This window comes from Saccostrea cucullata, unplaced genomic scaffold (assembly GCF_032062105.1).
Source record: "Saccostrea cucullata isolate Sc308-1 unplaced genomic scaffold, CSIRO_AGI_Scuc_v1 ctg8100, whole genome shotgun sequence".
Lineage (NCBI taxonomy): Eukaryota > Metazoa > Mollusca > Bivalvia > Ostreida > Ostreidae > Saccostrea > Saccostrea cuccullata.
The window spans coordinates 2785-22630 of NW_026926847.1; the positions used below are offsets into that span (position 1 = coordinate 2785).

At 32.4% G+C, this 19846-nt stretch overlaps 1 long non-coding RNA gene across 1 annotated transcript; it reads right to left on the bottom strand.

Annotated features, from left to right (window-relative positions):
* Window positions 1-12097: 12097 nt before the first annotated feature.
* Window positions 12098-17567, bottom strand: LOC134272754 (uncharacterized). Its single transcript, XR_009993279.1, has 3 exons — window positions 17510-17567; window positions 12785-12907; window positions 12098-12537 (listed from the first exon to the last, which is right to left on the bottom strand). It is a non-coding gene; the product is annotated as an uncharacterized LOC134272754 (long non-coding RNA).
* Window positions 17568-19846: the final 2279 nt, after the last annotated feature.

Below are 19846 nucleotides of genomic sequence, written 5' to 3' on the forward strand. Positions count from 1 at the left end.
TTCAACTTTTTTTCCTTATATACATCTAAGTTAACCAGTGTTTGTCCAGCTGACATTCCATTTCTTCCTCTGCTACATTTTGTCTGAAACCACGAAAATTCCATTCTGTTGTCTCGGATGATATGCAGTTCCATAAGGATTACATGTGTTGAAAAACATTTTATATATATGCATGTTTAAAATTTGATGCACAGTGCATAATAGCATCAGCAATGTTGACAACATTTTTGTAAATTCACCATTGACAGTCAATCTACTAGACCTTAAGTCTGGAATGCAATGAATATCGCTGTCTGGTTTAAAATTGATAACCTGTGAAAACCTTTCAGTATCTTGAATTCTGAAAAAGTTTGAAGCAGTTCTGTCGCTTCATCAAGGGCTTTGACAAAAAATTGCGATTCATCTGTATCTTTTGACTAATGGGAAACATTTTGATGTACAAATCGGCAGTGTGTATCTTTTGACAAAAACGCTTCTTCTGTTCTGCGTTTTAGCAAGCCAAACATCACCATTTCTAGGATTTCTTTTTACTCTCTTGAAGTTTCCTTTGGCATTTACTAGCGTTATATCAGCCAAACCCATTGATAAAAAGGCAAGTTTATTATCGTGTTTGTAAAGGCTGTCGTATGAAATATATGTGGATCGAAGTCATTCAGTGTCCAAAAAATATGTAATCAAAGCCAAATTTTCACCTGACACAGGCACTACCTGGGCATATATTCCCCTAGATATTGCCCTGCTCCTATAGGGACTGTAGTCCAACATTTGTATTCTAATAAAGTTGATTTACCAGAACCCTGCACCCCACTACTGCAATGGAAACTATTTTCTTCTTTTCACTTAAGATTTGAGACTCCTCAAAATGTGTCTCTTTACCAGATGAATGGAACGTTTTCTGCGTCCCCATTATCTCTAAAGGATGTCCCAGCAGCAGAAGTTTTGCAGCTAAACATGGTAATTTTTTAATTATTATCTTCATCTTCTGCTTGACATTTTCCTTTTCAGAGAAATCTTCATAAATTTGGCCAATTTCCCTAAACAAATGCTCCAAACTTAGCAGATGTTTTATATTTTGTTGTTCGGTCCAATTAGTTTGCCTTTTGATAAGTCATTCCTTGACTTCTCATTCAGAAGGATAAATCAAGTTGAGCTTAAGGTATTGCATGAACGTTTCATTGTCATCATTCTCTAATAATTGGTGTACAAAATGAGCCATAAACGACGTTTCTTTGTTACATGTCTCAATCTGTCGATTTCTTATTTCTCGCATTACTTTGAGTAAAGCTTCCTTTTCATACAAAGACTTCCCTTGTGATTGTAATATTTTCTTGTTGTAAATGACGTAGTCTATGCCACAGATCACCACCTTTTAAAGGCACGATTGACATTTTGCTTTTGTTTTTTAAAGAACAGACCACATCATTGTTGAGGTGATCTATTGATATAGAATTGCTGCTCGACATATTTTGAGAAGATCCATTCAATCTTGAATTGAAGATAGGGCATGTCCTAGGCGTGGCCTTACATATTTTGCAGCAACTTCAACAGCGGAAACGTCAAAATCTCTTGAAAGTCTGATGATCTCACATAAAGGTGCTTTAATATTACGGTCAGTTTCCTGAAAAGTTTTTTTAATAGTTTTAATTTTCATTTTTTTGGTGTAAACATGTACAAAACATTTTTCCTCTTTGCTGCTATCATGCCAAAAAGAAGCTTCAAATTTTTGTTATCTTTCAATGATGAAAACAGTTATGATTGAAATCTCAAGCAGTATTTTTACTTCTTTTTCAAAGTTGGAGGCGACTGTTTTTTTTTCCATTTCTGATCTAATACCCTTGACTAATGCTTTGCTGTTTTTGAGTTTATACCAAAACATTTCAACCAATCCTTCTGCTATTTGTGTTCGGTTTTCTCCTAATAAACACGCTTTGTGGAAATATGCTTTGGCTCCATCTGATTTAACGTTTTTTATTATTCTTCAATTAATTTGGCTGTTGAAGATAGTTCATTACGGATTAGTAAGGCATCTCTTGTGCTTTTTTTCTCTGGGAAATAATTGCTCAGCCCAAGAAGATGAAGGACCTTTTTAGGTTATTCTTTAGGGTAGATAAAGTCAATCTTTCAAAGTAATCCCAAGAAAAATATTCTGACAATATGGATCGTGTATTCAGTGATTGTTTTTGAACAATCGCTCAGGTTAAATTTTCCCCTAGGAATGTTTCGTATTCGGGTATTTTCTTATCTAAAAATAATAACCAGAATTACTATAATTATTTGTGATTATAATTTCATCTTGATTTAGGACGTGATTTTTTCTTATTTCAGGTCTCATTGATAATTGTTGCTAAAGCTGATGGGTTGTTTTGGATCATTTAGAATTCATAAACTGTAAAATTGTGATTTCTCATAGATACAGATTCCAAAGAATATATGTGCCCTCCATATTTATTTCTAGATGCAAGCAAATTTGTTGATAACTTGATGAATAACAAATAATAAATAAAAAGATGTAAATAAATTGAAAGAAGAAGGCACAGTTTCAATACAAATAAAGCCCTATATCTTTCTAAAATAGGAAAATATATAAGAAATTAAAATTCATTCTTTCTGAATCATAGGAATTCTTTGTAATAAGAATACACAAATGGTTTTCTCAAATGACTTCCTAAATGGTTATTATGACGTCATTAACTTGTGCATTTTCCCGTATTTTCTTAAAATGTTGCAGAAGACATCAATTTTCAGTGGAATTTTCTGTCAGGAAACATTTTCTGTCACGGTCGCCCAGAAAGATTTTGCGGTATGTGATTTTTCATAGCTGGTTGCACAATATATCCAAAATTATGAAATTGCAGAATATAGATAGGGTCGCAGCATTTTTCGAAACTGCAATGCGTGTTAAAAATATTCATAAACGAAACCTAGAATTTTAAGTAGGTTATGCCTTTGCACTGAAATTTTAGGTTACCTCAATACTGTAAATCAATGTGCTGGAATTAAGGGACTGTCGCATCACGTGAAAAGTCTAAAAATAAAATCTGATAGTTTTCAATATATGATTATTAACCATAATTAACATTATCTAATACAGCTCAACGCACTTTTAAACTCACATGGTTTTTCACACAAATTAAAGTCACTTTTTTCTTGCTATAAAGCTTAAAATTATTGAGTTTCAGTACGAGTTATATCTCTTGTAACAAGTATCAAATAGTTCCTTGTTACAGGTGGACATTCTCTGAAAGCATTATCTTTGGTTTTGAAAGTCAGTGTTCTAAAAGGAAATTAGTTTAAAAATTGTATGATGTTCAATGTATATGATTATGTCATAGGTTTACACAAATTAAGAATAATAATGATAATAACTAGATGCGATCTCGTTGCGAGCAACGAGTAGGTCTTCCGTCCGATTTTTCGACAAGATATGATTTTGATGATGATCTTTCTTAGATCATAATGATATCAAGACTTCTATCTTTTGATTAAATTCTTTACTTTTTATAAAATTATTACATACATGTAGTTATGGATGAAAGTCTTTTGGCCCCTTATAGCCCCTTATTGAGGGATCAGGCCCTTTCTTCCTATCCAATGATAAGGTTTTAATTTTAAAGATTTTTTTTTTCAACAGCTATCCAGATATTTCTTTTCGTTTTCGAGCTATGTAGGATAGAAAAATTTAGGAGCCAGCCCTTTACATCCTTGATAGGACGTTTTTGCATATATAGAATGGTTGTATAATGTTTAAAAGACGATTCTGAGCATATTTTATTCAATACTGCTTATCAAAATATCTCCCCTTTTGTATATATAAAGATTCCAAGATTGAGCATTTTGTCCCCTAATGGCCCCTAATGACATAGCATAATATCAAATTTTTACAATGCATTGATGCAGATTGTCATGATATACATTTTTGCTTCAGTTATTCATAACAAAAAATTGATAAATGAAGAGTTATAGATGAAAGACTTTTGGCCCCTCTTTGCCCTTTATTTGAGGGGTCACACCCCTTTTCTTCATATCAAATGAAAGAAAATCTAATTCTGCACAACTTTTATTATATATCTTATAACAAATTATCGAAAGGTTAAAAGATATCAGAGAACACGTGTTAAATTTTGCGAGCCTATTTTTCGAGCCCAGGTGAGCTTCACATCCTTTTGCGCTGGAAAGATATAGACTCAAAAAAGCAATTTAGCAATCCTTTCTCTACCTTCACTGAAAATCTCAAGTCAATATCTTCATTCGTTTTTTGAGTGATTGCCCGGACAAGGTGACCCTCTAAAAATCAGTTAATCGTCCATATCTGACGACCGGAAGTGACGACGTACTTATAAAAAATTTCCAATAAGGTTCAGATCAATATCTATCAGATCTGAAAGTTTCGTGAAAATCGACCAAGCCGTTTCCGAGAACTCGCGTGCACAAAATCGGTAAGAAAAAAAAAAGAATAATACTAATAACTAGATGAGATCTCGTTGCGAGCAACGAGTAGGTCTTCCGTTAAATTTCTAGATAAGATGAGATGTGATTTTGACTGAGATATTCGTTAAAAGAGAATGACATTAAGTTTTTCTTCATTAAATTTAAAGTTTCTGTTTTTTTATCCAATATTCTGAACATCTTTTGTTCAATATTGCTTATAAAAATACTCTCCCTTTTCGAGACGTAAAGCATAAAAAATATAGCATTTTGGCCCCTGGCGATCCCTTATTACATAACATATGATCAAAATATTATAACATATTGTTGCATATCGTTAAAATGAATATCTTTGCTTCTGAAAATGTATACTTATTACAAAATATGGATCATTAAAGAGTTAAGACTTCTGGCCCCTCTGAGCCCCTAATTTGATGAGACGGCCCCTTTTTCTTGATATCAAACGTTAGATCTTGTGATTTCAAAGACTTTTTGTTATACACTTGTTTAGAGATTTCTTTTCGTTTAGGAGAAATGCTTAATATTAATATTAAGGGGCCACCCCTTCAAGTCCTTAATGGGGCCTGTTTACCAAAATTCAAAGTATGCATATTGTTTAAAACATTATTCTGACCATCCTTTCTTCAATATTACTTATCAAACTTTTCCCTCTTTTCGAGATATCAAGCGTCATAGATTTGACATTCTGGCCCCTTGTGACCCTTAATTACGTAACATATGATCAAAATTTTATAATTTATCGTTGCAAATCGTTAATATGAAGATCTTGCTTCTAAAATACATCATTAAATTTTGATCATTAAAGTGTTTAAGATGAAAGACTTCTGACCCCTCGCAGCCCCTAACTTTAGGAGTCCCCTTTTTCTTGATGTCAAACGAAAGGTCTTGTGATTTCAAAGACTTTTTGTGATACACCTGTTCAGAGATTTCGTTTCGTTTAGGAGATATGCTTAATATAAATATTTAGGGGCCACTCTTTCAAGTCCTTAATGGGGCCGTTTTACAAAAATTCAAAGCATGCATTTTGTTTATCACATTAATCTAGCCATCTTTTGTTCAATATTGCTAATCAAAATATTCCACCCTTTTCGAGGAATGAAGCGTCAAAGATTTGACATTCTGGACCCTTGTGACCCCTAATTACGTAACATATGATCAAAATTTTATCATATATTGTTGCAAATCGTTAATATGAACATCTTTGCTTCTGTAATGCATCACAAAATATTGATCATGAAAGAGTTAAAGATGAAAGACTTCTGGCCCCTCTCAGCCCCTAATTTGAGGAGTTGGCCCCTTTTTATTGATGTCAAACGAAAGGTCTTGTGATTTCAAAGACTTTTTGTTCTACACCTATTCAGAGATTTCTTTTCGTTTAGGAGATATGCTTTATATAAATATTTAGGGGCCACTCCTACAAGTCCTTAATGGGGCCGTTTTACCAAAATTCAAAGTATGCATATTGTTTAGCACATTAATCTAGCCATCTTTTGTTCAATATTGCTTATCAAAATATTCACCCTTTTCGAGATATGAAGCGTCAAAGATTTGACATTCTGGCCCCTTGTGACCCCTAATTACGTAACATATGATCAAAATTGTATCATATATTGTTGCAAATAGTTAAGATAAATACTTTTGCTTCTGTAATGTATAACAAAATATTGATCATTAGAGAGTTATAGATAAAAGACTTTCGGCTCCTCTGAGCCCCTAATTTTACCGGTCAGCCCCATTTTTTTTTACATCAAATGAAAGGCCTTGTGATTTTGCACATTTTTTCTTCAATATGCTTTAGCAAATTATGAACGCGTATGAAGATATGAAACAAAATGTGTCAATTTTTGTGAGATATTTCTGAGACATTTTTTCGGCCCCTACCGAGCTCCGGCGCCTTTTAGATTAGAAAGATTTGGAGACCCAATTACAACTCACCAAACCTTCTTTTACTTTCACTGAAAATCTTAAGTTGATTTCTTTAGTCGTTTCGGTGGTGTTTCTCGGACAAGCCGACCCTCTGAAAATCAGAAAAGCGACCATATCTCACGACCGGAAGTGAGATCATCAAAAAGCAAAAAAACCTATCAAGATCAATCAAATATCTTTCAGATCGGAAAGTTTGGTATAAATCGAACGAGCCATCTCTGAGAAATCGCTTGCACAAAATCGGTTGGAAGAAAATTAATAATAATAGATGAGATCTCGTTGCGAGAAAACAGTAGGTCTTCCGTTGAATTTTTCGATAGGATGAGATATGATTTTGACTGAGATATTAGTTAAAAGAGAAAGACATTAAGTTTTTCTTAATCAAATTTAAAGTTTCTGATATTTATCACGATAGTCTTATCATCTTTTGTTCAATATGGCTTATAAAAAGGTTTCCCCTTTTAAGGACGTAAAGCATAAAAAATATAGCATTTTGGCCCCTTGCAACTCTTATATCAATTAAATATGACCAAAATTTTATAATATACATAATATACATGTATTGTTGCAAATCATTAAGATGACTTCTTCTGCTTCAGTGATGTATAACAAAATATTGATCATAAGAGGGTTATAGATTAAACAGTTTTGGCCCTTCTGAGCCCCTAATTTGAGGGATCAGTCCCATTTTTTTGTATCAAATGAAAGGTCTTGTGATTTTGAAGATTTTTTGTTCAGTATTTATTCGTTTTTAAACGTATTTAAACGAAGATTTTTATTCGTTGTGGAGATATGCTAAACGGAAATTTTATGGGGCCACCCCTACAAGTCCTTAATGGGACTTGTTATACAAAAACCAAAGTGTGGATATTGTTTAGAACATTATTCTGACCATCTTTTCTTCAATATTGCTATTTAAAATATTCCCCCTTTTTTGAGATATAAAGCGTCAAATATTTGAAAACATTCGGCCCCTTTCGAAACCGTTATTACGTAACATATGATCAAAATTTTATCATATATTGTTGCAAATTGTTAAGATGACTACTTTTGCTGTAGTAATATATAACAAAATATTGATCATTAGAGAGTTATAATAAAAGACTTTTGGCCCCTCTGAACCCCTAAGTTGAGGGGTCAGCCCCTTTTTCTTGATATCAAATGAAAGGTCTTGTGATTTTGAAGATTTTTTGTTCAGTATTTATTCAGAGATTTCTTTTCGTTCTGGAGATCTGCTGAATGGAAATATTTAGGGGCCACACCTACAAGTCCTTAATGGGGCCATTTTTCAAAAATTCAAAGTATGCATATTGTTTAGAACATTATTCTGACCATCTTTTGTTCAATATTACTTATTAAAATTGTCCCCCTTTTTGAGGTATAAAGCGTCAAAGATTTGACATTCTGGCCCCTTGTGACCCCTAATTACGTAACATATGATCAAAATTTTATCATATATTGTGGCAAACTGTTAAGATGACTACTTTTGCTTCAGTAATATATAACAAAATATCAATCATTAGAGAGTTATAGATAAAAGACTTTTGGCCCCTCTGAGCCCCTAATTTGAGAGGTCAGTCCCATTTTATTGGTATAAAATGAAAGGTCTTGTGATTTTGAAGATTTTTTCTTCAATATGCTTAAACAAATTATGAACAGGTATGAAGATATGAAACAAAATTTGTCAAATTTTGTGAGATATTTATGAGACATTTTTTCGGCCCTACTGAGCTCCGGCGCCTTTTGAGCTAGAAGGATTTGGAGACCCAATTACAACTCACCAAAGCTTCCTTTATTTTCACTGAAAATCTTAAGTCGATATCTTAAGCCGTTTCGGAGGAGTTTTCTGGACAAGCCGACCCTCTGAAAATCAGAAAATCCTGAATATCTCGAGATAAGAAGTGACGTCATCAATCAAAAAAAATTCCAATAAGGTTCAGATCAATACCTACAAGATCTGAAAGTTTCGTAAAATTTGGACGAGTCGTTTCTGAGAACTTGCGTGCACAAAATCGGTTGGAATAATAAAAGGGAAAAAGTAACCGAACGAAAACAATAAGGTCTTCTGTTGGAGATGGAAGACCTTAATAACTAGAAACGATCTCGTTGCGAGCAACGAGAGTTCTTCCGTCCGATTTAGGAAAAGAACCTAAAATCGAGCCGAAAAAGTGATAAAAAAATTTGGTCACAAAGGGGATTGAACCCAGGTCGCCAGCGTGAAAATGCAACGCGCTTTTTTTCCTCTTTATTCCCAACACGCTTAAATTACGCGTTTGATTCCACTGCTCTAAATGAACTTGAATATACTTCTTCAACAATACACCTGTCTAAGAATCACGAAAGGTGCGCAACAATTTATAATTTCGCGCCAAACGCCACAAGTTAATCTGCGCATCTTTTCTTTGGAATGTTTCATTAAATAGGTGTGATAGCTTCAATAGAATAAAGAAAAAGGAACGTTCTTTAAGCCTAAATTTCGAGGTTTAGAAAATATATTTAACAGATTGTACATATTCTATATCTTATATAGGTAAGTAACACAAAAGAAGTGAAATGGTAATCATTTTTAACTTTTTTTTTAATTATCCGTTTATCCCCAAAGTGAACTAACCCGATTCTTTACACCTTCATGAAAAGGCAGAAATGGTTCGATAAAAGACATGTCTCGCCCTTCGACGGTCAAGGAATCAGATTACATTTATGTTGAATGGTCAATGTTCAACTTTAAATATCTTTGAGAAAAGAATGTTAATATAAACTCCATTAGACGATCTTATTTAAAAAAGATTTTCTTATTTCTGTCTTTTTTATTAGTTAATGTGACTGAAGTATGCATGTGAAACACAGTGGTTACGTTTGTGAAAAAACTAATAAATTTTGAATACTGCTCTAAATATAGTTAAGTATACAGTACACCTGCAACAGTACACCTGTCTAAGAATCATAAAAGGCGGGCCACTATTCATAATCTGGCGAAAAACAGCACGAGTAAATATTTGTGCCTATCCTTTAAACTGATCTATCAAATAGTTCTGATAGCTTTAATGAAATTAAATATCAAATTAAACAACTTCTTATCGCCTTCATTTTATTTCGACGCTGTAAGGAAAGTAAATTTAACACATTGCACACACGTATTTACCCCAATTACACTAAAGCAGTAAAACGGAAATTAAGATTTAAGATTGTCAGTGAATTGCAGCATACTAATAGGTGAAAGTCCATGTTGTTTTTTTTACTTGTCATGTATCATTTAGTCAAACGCTCAGCTGCCTCCATAAACCCCTACTCGCGAAATGGCGGAGTTGACAGAGAGAGCGGCCATCTTTGGGCCCGCTTCGGATTTTCAAATATTAATATCTAGAGTTCTGATTAACCAATATCCAAACAACTTATATAGTAAGCATCAATTAAATGGTCTCTATTATCATTCCAAAAAACATTTAAAAATATTGAAAAACAAAAAAGTTAAAAAATACAATTTTTTAAATTCGTTTCTCCTAACGACAGGAAGTAGCGACGACGAACGAAAGGTTGCGTCCTGGATAATATATATCAGGATCTATAATCCCTGAAAGTTTCATGTTGATATCTCTTACCGTTTTTGAGTTTAATTGTGGACAAAATGTCATTTTAATTTCAGGAAATGTCCCGTAACTTGGCACCACATAGGAATTTTCAAAAGATCTCCCGGATATACAAAATTCATGTAACGACACATTTGTTCTGAAACTTTCATGTAATTGCATCCAGTAGTCTTTGAGAAATCGCGTGCACAAAATTAGAAAGTCAAAAAAATTAGAATAATAATAATAATAAGAAACAATAGAATCACTATAAGGTCTTCCGTCTTCACGGAATATAATAGGGAAAAAGAAACCGAACGAAATCAATAAGGTCTTCCGTTGGAAACGGAAGACCTTAATAATAGGGAAAAAGAAACCGAACGAAAACAATAAGGTCTTCCGTTGGAGACGGAAGACCTTAATAAAGTATGTATCTTTCAACAAAGTAAATTGTGAATATCGATAAGAAAATTCTTTTACATCTATGTTCTAAAACTTTTAAATTTTGAAAATGGAAAGTATATTTCATGATGTTAGATTTCAGAAAGTTAACCTGAAAAATGTTTTTTAACATTTCGACAGATGAGAAAATCATCCATGATCTTAAGACTTGGTGTCATATTAATGTTCAGAAAATACAGAAGTTACATAAACTGCACTGTTTCTGTAATAAAGCAAGGCAAAAGTATTTTTTTAAAATGAACCTGATACAAAGACGGTTGCAGTTGGCGAGAAACAATAGTTAAATAGTATTTTGCAAATATCACGTGTATGTACATATTGACCTAAATTACATACAGATGTCGTAATTTACATTCATTCGCCAAGCGTAATCACCATCTTAACGAGTAACTAAAGAGAGATTATCTCATGAAATCAAGGAAGTTCACGGCATTGTTACTCTGAAATCGCTTTTCATTTTCATACTTTATTTACTATTTTGGCCAATTTGGGGACATTTTATTTAATTTTTCAACAACAATTTCCCTTTTTTATGAAACGATGGAGGTCTAAAATTAAAAATATATACTTAATAGACATCGGTTATCTTTATTTTAAAAAATCAAGTCCAGATAAAATAGAACAAAATAAATAAAAAGAATTTGCAGACGGCTCTTTTAATAATAAACAACGGAGCATATATAGTCTTTAACTGATAAACAAAGTATGATATATATTTGTAAATTTAGAATTAACAAAGAACTGAATTAAGAATTACATAGCAGTTAACATATAATTACTTTTATTTTAATCAAATAATTTTGAAATAGATTTTTGTCTATCGTGGTTAATATGCTCATAAATATTTTTCAAGCAGGATTGTAAAATCATCTCCACGCTGCAACAAGAAACGATTTTATTGAATCAGAGGTTACATGCGAAAGGAACGACCAAAACTCATTAAAATGCTTATGTTCAGATTTTTGGTAGAAGGATCATTCATGTATGCTGAAATAAGATGCTTTATCTTTCCTGTTTCTGATACTTTTTGCTGTATAATTCGCTAAAAAGTTAATCTCAGATAAACCGAACTTATGTCTCATTTTATGCCAAATTCATAAAATAAAACTCATGACATAAATATGTCAATCTCATTGGCGTCGGTAGCAAATTGAAAGTGGGGGGGCTAAGTGTAAGAAAAAAAAAAAAGAAGCAAAAAAAAAAAAAAAAAAAGGAAATGTGTATTTCCCAAACACGAAAATCCTATTTCGTTGGGGGGAGGGGGGGCAAGGTTCAAAAGTCTAGTACCAAGAAATTTTCTTCCAAACACCAACACATTTACTAACTTTAACCTATACTAAGACGTATCTATGGAAAGTGGGGGGGGGGGGGCTAAACTTACGCAGATATGTTCAATGTCTATACTAAGTATAAATTGGGAAAACGGGCGAACTCTCCCAACCCCGGTCCCAAGCGCCTATGCATCTATTTTCAAGGTAATATAATATTAAATAGCAAATGAAATCGTATGGTCATAATTGCTCGGCAACATTGTATTGCATTTTCTATTATGATAATACAAATTTACATACCAAAAGCACTAAATGATTGACAAAAAAAACACAGGCAAATTACAATCAAACCGTAGGAACATGCATTTTGAGGGCAAATATTTAAGTCACAAAACAAGAAATCAAACGATTATGAAAATCTGGCATTAAGTACAAAATGAGCATGACTTTTAACATTAAGTTAGATGTACATGCAGAAAAAGTAACTTGAAAAAGTATTAATTTGGCACATTTTCACAGCAATTATTTTTCTTTTTCTCCGAAAGAAACATTTTACAGTAAAACACGGTTATAACAAATAATAAACAGGTGATGGCACAGTGCAATTAGCTATACATAATCTTATCTTATGTTATCAAAATAATTTGATAATAAGACAAAATTCAGGCCTCTTCTGAGATAATTTACTGCACATGTGTGCTATATCTGTGTTTTACTGTAAATGTCTTGACATTTATCTAGACTTTCCCCATTTCCATATTTCGTTTGTTATTCCCCATTTCTCCCCGTCTATTCTCCTTCCCTTTCTTATTTCCTTCTATGTAATAAGGTCCAGGATTTTTTACCGGCCCTCTTTCCTTATTATTCTGAAATTTTAATAAAACACTTTTTTTATTTTTTAAAAGAATACATTTTTATAAATAAATTGTTGTCTTTTGATTTTAACTATTATAAACTTTTCCATGCTAGCAGTAATAGATTTGATGTTAAGGTTTCATTACTTTTCTTGGAACGCATTTGTTACTTATGTAGTTTTTTCATAACATCTTATTTTTGTTCTGTATGATTTCTTTGAAACCTTCGTGTTGTGATCACTGATACTTATTTACACACCTTTTTTCTAAATTTCTTTAGGTTTGGGTCTTCACTTGGTGTATTTTTAGAGCAAACTTTGATAAAGACGCCCATCACAATCACGACGCCGACTACAATAAGCATTACACCCCACCAGTGTTCCTGTAAAAAAAAATAACAGAATCACGATTCCGACTATAATTATTTTTACACCCCATCGGTGTTCCTGTAAAAATAAACAGAATCACGAAACCGACTACAATAAGCATCACGCTCCACTAGTGTTCAGGGTGCAAAACACATTTTTATGCATGACGTTATCAGGACGTTATTTTGTGAGGGACAAGCAAAACTGACCCCTATAAAAAATAAAATGGAGGCTTGTTACATAGACAATAACAAAGGCATATCAGTGGAAAGATAAAATAAAATTGTGAATTTTGTAAATATCCAACTATAATACATACATCAATTACTACTAGGGGGTATTTGACACCTTAAATATAGGGGATATTGGGTTGTTTATGCATCCTTTTTCAGTGCACCTATGCATTTTAACCCCCCTGCTCAACAAAAAACAGAAAAAATCAGACAAAATAAGTTGTATGCATTTCACTGAACAAGTTCTAAGGTTTTATTTTAGTGTGCATTTAAGGTACATTTTCTACCTCTTGAAAGAGCTACATTACCTGCTAACTGACTCTTGCAATTCTGCACATGTAAATGCGGATGTTTTGGGAGTTATCTACCCCTAATAAAAAGTCTAACATTTTTTTTTCTAAAAATTAATGTACATTTATTTTCTTTAAGTATAAAGATAAGACTCTACTTTATGCGAATAAAAACTAAAAATGTGCAGATTTCATCTAAACTCCTATAAATAGCAGCAAAATCCCTACCCAGCATGCTTTCTCTGGGAAAAAAAAACCTGGATTTTATACGAAACCGTGTTTAGGTAGCTAAACACAGTTTCGTATAAAATCCAGGGGGTTTTTCCCAGAGAGAAGCATGCTGGGTAGGGATTTTCCTGCTATTTATAGGAGTCTAGATGAAAACTGCATCTTTTTTGTTTTTATTCACATAAAGTAGAATCTTATCTTAATATTTAAAGAAAAAAATGTGCATTCATTTTTAGAAAAAAAAAATTATGAGACTTTTTAATAAGGGGAGATAACTCCCAAAACATCCGGTTTTCACATGTGCAGAATTGCATGAGTCAATTAGCAGGTAATGTAGCTCTTTCATGAGGTGGAAAATGTACCCTGAAAGCACACTAAAAGAAAACCTTAGGACTTGTTCTGTGAAATGCATGCAACTTATTTTGTCTGATTTTTACTGTTTTTGGTGAGCAGGGGGGTTAAAAATGCATAGGTGCACTGAAAATGGATGGGTAAACAACCCAATATCCCCCTTATTTCAGGTGTCAAATACCCCCTAGTAGTAATTGATGTATGTATTATAGTTGGATATTTACAAAATTCACAATTTTATCTTTCCATTGATATGCAGAAGTCTATGTAACAAGCCTCCATTTTATTTTTTTATAGGGGTCAGTTTTGCATGTCCCTCACCAAGTAACGTCCTGATAACGTCATACATAAAACTGTGTTTTGCACCCTTAAGGAGTAGCATTTGATGACATTTCCCACATTTATTTGCCTGTAAGTTCATAGAAAATTGCTTTATTTCTTTTAAATCATGTAGTAAACCATACAATATAAATCTCAGGTTGACACTGTGTAAGGCATAATGCCTATTAGATACATGTTCCATAGAATTTATACATATGAAAAGGATTCAGGGGCTAAAGTTGTTATTTTACATTATGACGCAACAGCATTGTGACATCAAAGTGTGTCGTCATGTCAAAAATGGAAGCTTCGCAAGGTCATGACCTTCAATTTAATTGATCGCAAATGAGAATTTGTATCTTTTGTATAGATATACATGTGACATAGACCTATTGAGTATCTAGTTAGGGTGACACCATCCAGATGTTTTAGGCAATCTTCTGATTTAAGACAGTGACTATTTCCAATTAGACCCCCCCCCCCCCTTGTTTATACAGAAACTAGCAATATCTGTAAAAATTGTTTAGCAGCTTTTCAAAAAATTTTTAATGTAACATTTTATTGATATTCAAATACTGTATATTTCATACTTTGTGTTTTTTAAATTGAAGAAAAATAAAATTATTGTGTGAGCTGATTCGGTTAGGTTTGAATTTCTCTTCGAAGTCCTGTTTTATGCGTCGACTAATGTCGTAGACATGTAATACTAAATTTACAATAACTTGCCCATTTCTGGACCAAATTAAACAATTTATGCACCAAAACGTTTGGACATCTGTCCTCTTTGCACCTAAATACAAAAAAATGAATTGCAAAAAAAAATTATTTCCTTTAAGGTAGCTAAACACAGTTTCGTATAAAATCCAGGGGGTTTTTCCCAGAGAGAAGCATGCTGGGTAGGGATTTTCCTGCTATTTATAGGAGTCTAGATGAAAACTGCATCTTTTTTGTTTTTATTCACATAAAGTAGAATCTTATCTTAATATTTAAAGAAAAAAATGTGCATTCATTTTTAGAAAAAAAAAAATTATGAGACTTTTTAATAAGGGGAGATAACTCCCAAAACATCCGGTTTTCACATGTGCAGAATTGCATGAGTCAATTAGCAGGTAATGTAGCTCTTTCATGAGGTGGAAAATGTACCCTGAAAGCACACTAAAAGAAAACCTTAGGACTTGTTCTGTGAAATGCATGCAACTTATTTTGTCTGATTCTTTTCTGTTTTTGTTGAACAGGGGGGTTAAAAATGCATAGGTGCACTGAAAATGGATGGGTAAACAACCCAATATCCCCCTTATTTCAGGTGTCAAATACCCCCTAGTAGTAATTGATGTATGTATTATAGTTGGATATTTACAAAATTCACAATTTTATCTTTCCATTGATATGCAGAAGTCTATGTAACAAGCCTCCATTTTATTTTTTTATAGGGGTCAGTTTTGCATGTCCCTCACCAAGTAACGTCCTGATAACGTCATATATAAAACTGTGTTTTGCACCCTTAAGGAGTAGCATTTGATGACATTTCCCACATTTATTTGCCTGTAAGTTCATAGGAAATTGCTTTATTTCTTTTAAATCATGTAGTAAACCATACAATATAAATCTCAGGTTGACACTGTGTAAGGCATAATGCCTATTAGATACATGGTCCATAGAATTTATACATATGAAAAGGATTCAGGGGCTAAAGTTGTTATTTTACATTATGACGCAACAGCATTGTGACATCAAAGTGTGTCGTCATGTCAAAAATGGAAGCTTCGCAAGGTCATGACCTTCAATTTAATTGATCGCAAATGAGAATTTGTATCTTCTGTATAGATATACATGTGACATAGACCTATTGAGTATCTAGTTAGGGTGACACCATCCAGATGTTTTAGGCAATCTTCTGATTTAAGACAGTGACTATTTCCAATTAGACCCCCCCCCCCTTGTTTATACAGAAACTAGCAATATCTGTAAAAATTGTTTGGCAGCTTTTCAAAAAATTTTTAATGTAACATTTTATTGATATTCAAATACTGTATATTTCATACTTTGTGTTTTTTAAATTGAAGAAAAATAAAATTATTGTGTGAGCTGATTCGGTTAGGTTTGAATTTCTCTTCGAAGTCCTGTTTTATGCGTCGACTAATGTCGTAGACATGTAATACTAAATTTACAATAACTTGCCCATTTCTGGACCAAATTAAACAATTTATGCACCAAATCGTTTGGACATCTGTCCTCTTTGCACCTAAATACAAAAAAATGAATTGCAAAAAAAAATTATTTCCTTTAAGGTAGCTAAACACAGTTTCGTATAAAATCCAGGGGGTTTTTCCCAGAGAGAAGCATGCTGGGTAGGGATTTTCCTGCTATTTATAGGAGTCTAGATGAAAACTGCATCTTTTTTGTTTTTATTCACATAAAGTAGAATCTTATCTTAATATTTAAAGAAAAAAATGTGCATTCATTTTTAGAAAAAAAAAATTATGAGACTTTTTAATAGGGGGAGATAACTCCCAAAACATCCGGTTTTCACATGTGCAGAATTGCATGAGTCAATTAGCAGGTAATGTAGCTCTTTCATGAGGTGGAAAATGTACCCTGAAAGCACACTAAAAGAAAACCTTAGGACTTGTTCTGTGAAATGCATGCAACTTATTTTGTCTGATTCTTTTCTGTTTTTGTTGAACAGGGGGGTTAAAAATGCATAGGTGCACTGAAAATGGATGGGTAAACAACCCAATATCCCCCTTATTTCAGGTGTCAAATACCCCCTAGTAGTAATTGATGAATGTATTATAGTTGGATATTTACAAAATTCACAATTTTATCTTTCCATTGATATGCAGAAATCTATGTAACAAGCCTCCATTTTATTTTTTTATAGGGGTCAGTTTTGCATGTCCCTCACCAAAGAACGTCCTGATAACGTCATATATAAAACTGTGTTTTGCACCCTTAGCTACCTCATGTAAATATGAACAGAATCACGATCCCAACCACAATTACATGTAGCATTTAACCCAAACAGTGTTCCTGTAAAAATAAACAGAATTTCGAACCCGAAAACAATAATCATCACACCCCACCATCGTTCGTGTAAAAATAAACACAATTATGACCCTGTCAATAATGACCAAAATAAAAATTATATCCCTGATATTACATTCAATCACAAGAATTAAAGCTTAATACATACAATGATCCAGTTTCTGATTGTGGTGAGAGTTTCTTCTCCAAAGATCAAATTTTTCAGTTGTTCTAGAGGTCCTTCGTTATCCACACCTCTACATCTGTGGAAAACGTCACAATAGCCCTGATAGTTGTTACAAGGTGTGCTTAAAATGTACAAATTACGTCACAATAGCCCTAATTATAAAATACAGGGTGTGCATAAAATGTACAAATTAAGTCACAATAGTCCTAATAATTGTTACAGGGTGTGCCTAAAATGTACAAATTACGTCACAGTAGCCTTGAAAGATGTTACAGGGTGTGCCTTAAATGTACAAATTACGTCACAATAGCCGAGATAGTTGTTACAGGTGTGCTTAAAATGTACAATTACGTCAAAATAGCCTTGATAGTTGTTACAAAATTTAAAAAAATGAACATATTACGTCATAGTAGCCTTGATAGTTATTATAGGGTGTGTCTAAATGTACGAATAACTTCATAGTAGCTTTGATAGTTGTGACAGGATGTGCCTTGAATATATAAAATACAATGCAATAGCACTGATAATTGTAACAGTGTGTGCCTTTAAAATATAAAACTTACTCCAAAATAGTCTCGAGTATTGTTAAATTGTTTTCTTTTAGATTTAATGATTAGGTTTAAAAAATTGAGACAATTTCATATTTAAATTAGCATTTAGTAATTATTAAACCAGTGAATCTAGTCCTCTGGATCACGTGCTGCGTAATGTCAAGGCTTATGAGTCATATTGACGAAGGACTTTTTCCTAATATTTGAATATTATCATGTATTGTATATTTACAAGACTTAATACTAAATAAATGAAAAGATTAATTAATTCAAGCTTTTATTTACACTATATCGTGTCGTTTGTTTTATTTTTGTTGCTTGTTTAATTTTTCATGACATCAAAAAATTCTAATACGGAGAAATTGTATTTGCTGTCCAGGTCATTGTATCGACCATAAAACTTTTTTCAAGTAAAATATCCAAATATGAAACAGATGTGTCAAACTCAGCTCACTAATATATATTGTATCGACATAAAAATGAATATTAATACTGACAAACTGAATAATTCATGTAATTACTTAAAAGGTGGAAGTTGGTAATATACTACTTGAGGTCACCTCAGTCATCATGAAGTTTAGCAGTTAGATTGACATGCATGTCTTTCTGTAGCAAAATGTCTAAGTATGAGGAATTTTTTCAGTTTTTTTGTTGTATCTTTATATATAAAAAGGACATTCTTACCTGAAGCCACTGAAATGGGTGAACTATCTTTTCGCAAAGCTTTAGGTCTTGAACTAATTTACTGAATGCTTCTGGAATTTCCGAGTCGTCGTCGACACATGACAGGTGTCGTTGCCATCTTTAAGGTGATTCGAACCTGTCAAAAGTAATTGGAATTTTAAAAAATGGTTACCTTCGGAAAAAGGACAATTTTGTGGTTTAAGAATCATAAAAAAATTTATATGTCAATGCGCTCGTTTCCATGGCAACAACCTCTGAATATGCCCTTGTTTGAAAATGTAAAATCTGTGAAAAAAATCCCACTACCAGTAAAAAAAAGTATTAAAAAACTTACAAATTATCATCAGAATTTATTTATTTTTATGTATAAAAAAGGGTAACAGATCAACATCATCTTGTCATTTTTACACATAGATAGTACATTCCAACAACATTCTACGACAGCCTGAATTTCCTCTGTCGTCTTAAAAATTCCCTATTTTTTCTTAACCTTGACAACAAAAATGGTTATAAAAACACACTAAAAGTAATTGGATATTTATTTTCTAAACTTTATTTTAAATAAGAGATATATAGCTAAGTAACAGAGGGGAGAAATTGGTATGGTAATGAGTCAAATAAAAAGATATTGTATTCCGAATTTCCTCTGGTCTATTTTTAAAAATTACCCCGAAATACATATATTGGCAATTGTGGCTATACAACTTAATCAAAATTAATCAATGTCAATTTATTTAATAAAATATGTTAAAAAAAACTTTAAAAAATACTTTTGAAGAAAAAATAAAATAAAATTTAAAGAATTTTAAAATTTACATTTAATTTCCCAATTTCCTATGCTCTTTTTTTAACCTAATTTTTAAATTTATTCTTGGCGAATTAAACATATAACACAATATCATGATACAAAATTTTTTATAATTTTTTAAAGATTTTATATGTATACCTAATTTAGAAAATAACACAGTTCAAATAATATTTGCACAGTTCAGGTGAAAAAAGTGCACATTACTAATCCGAATTTCCTCTGAATTTTTAAAATAACAAATCAATAATGTAAAATGTTTGCCTTAATAAAAACAAG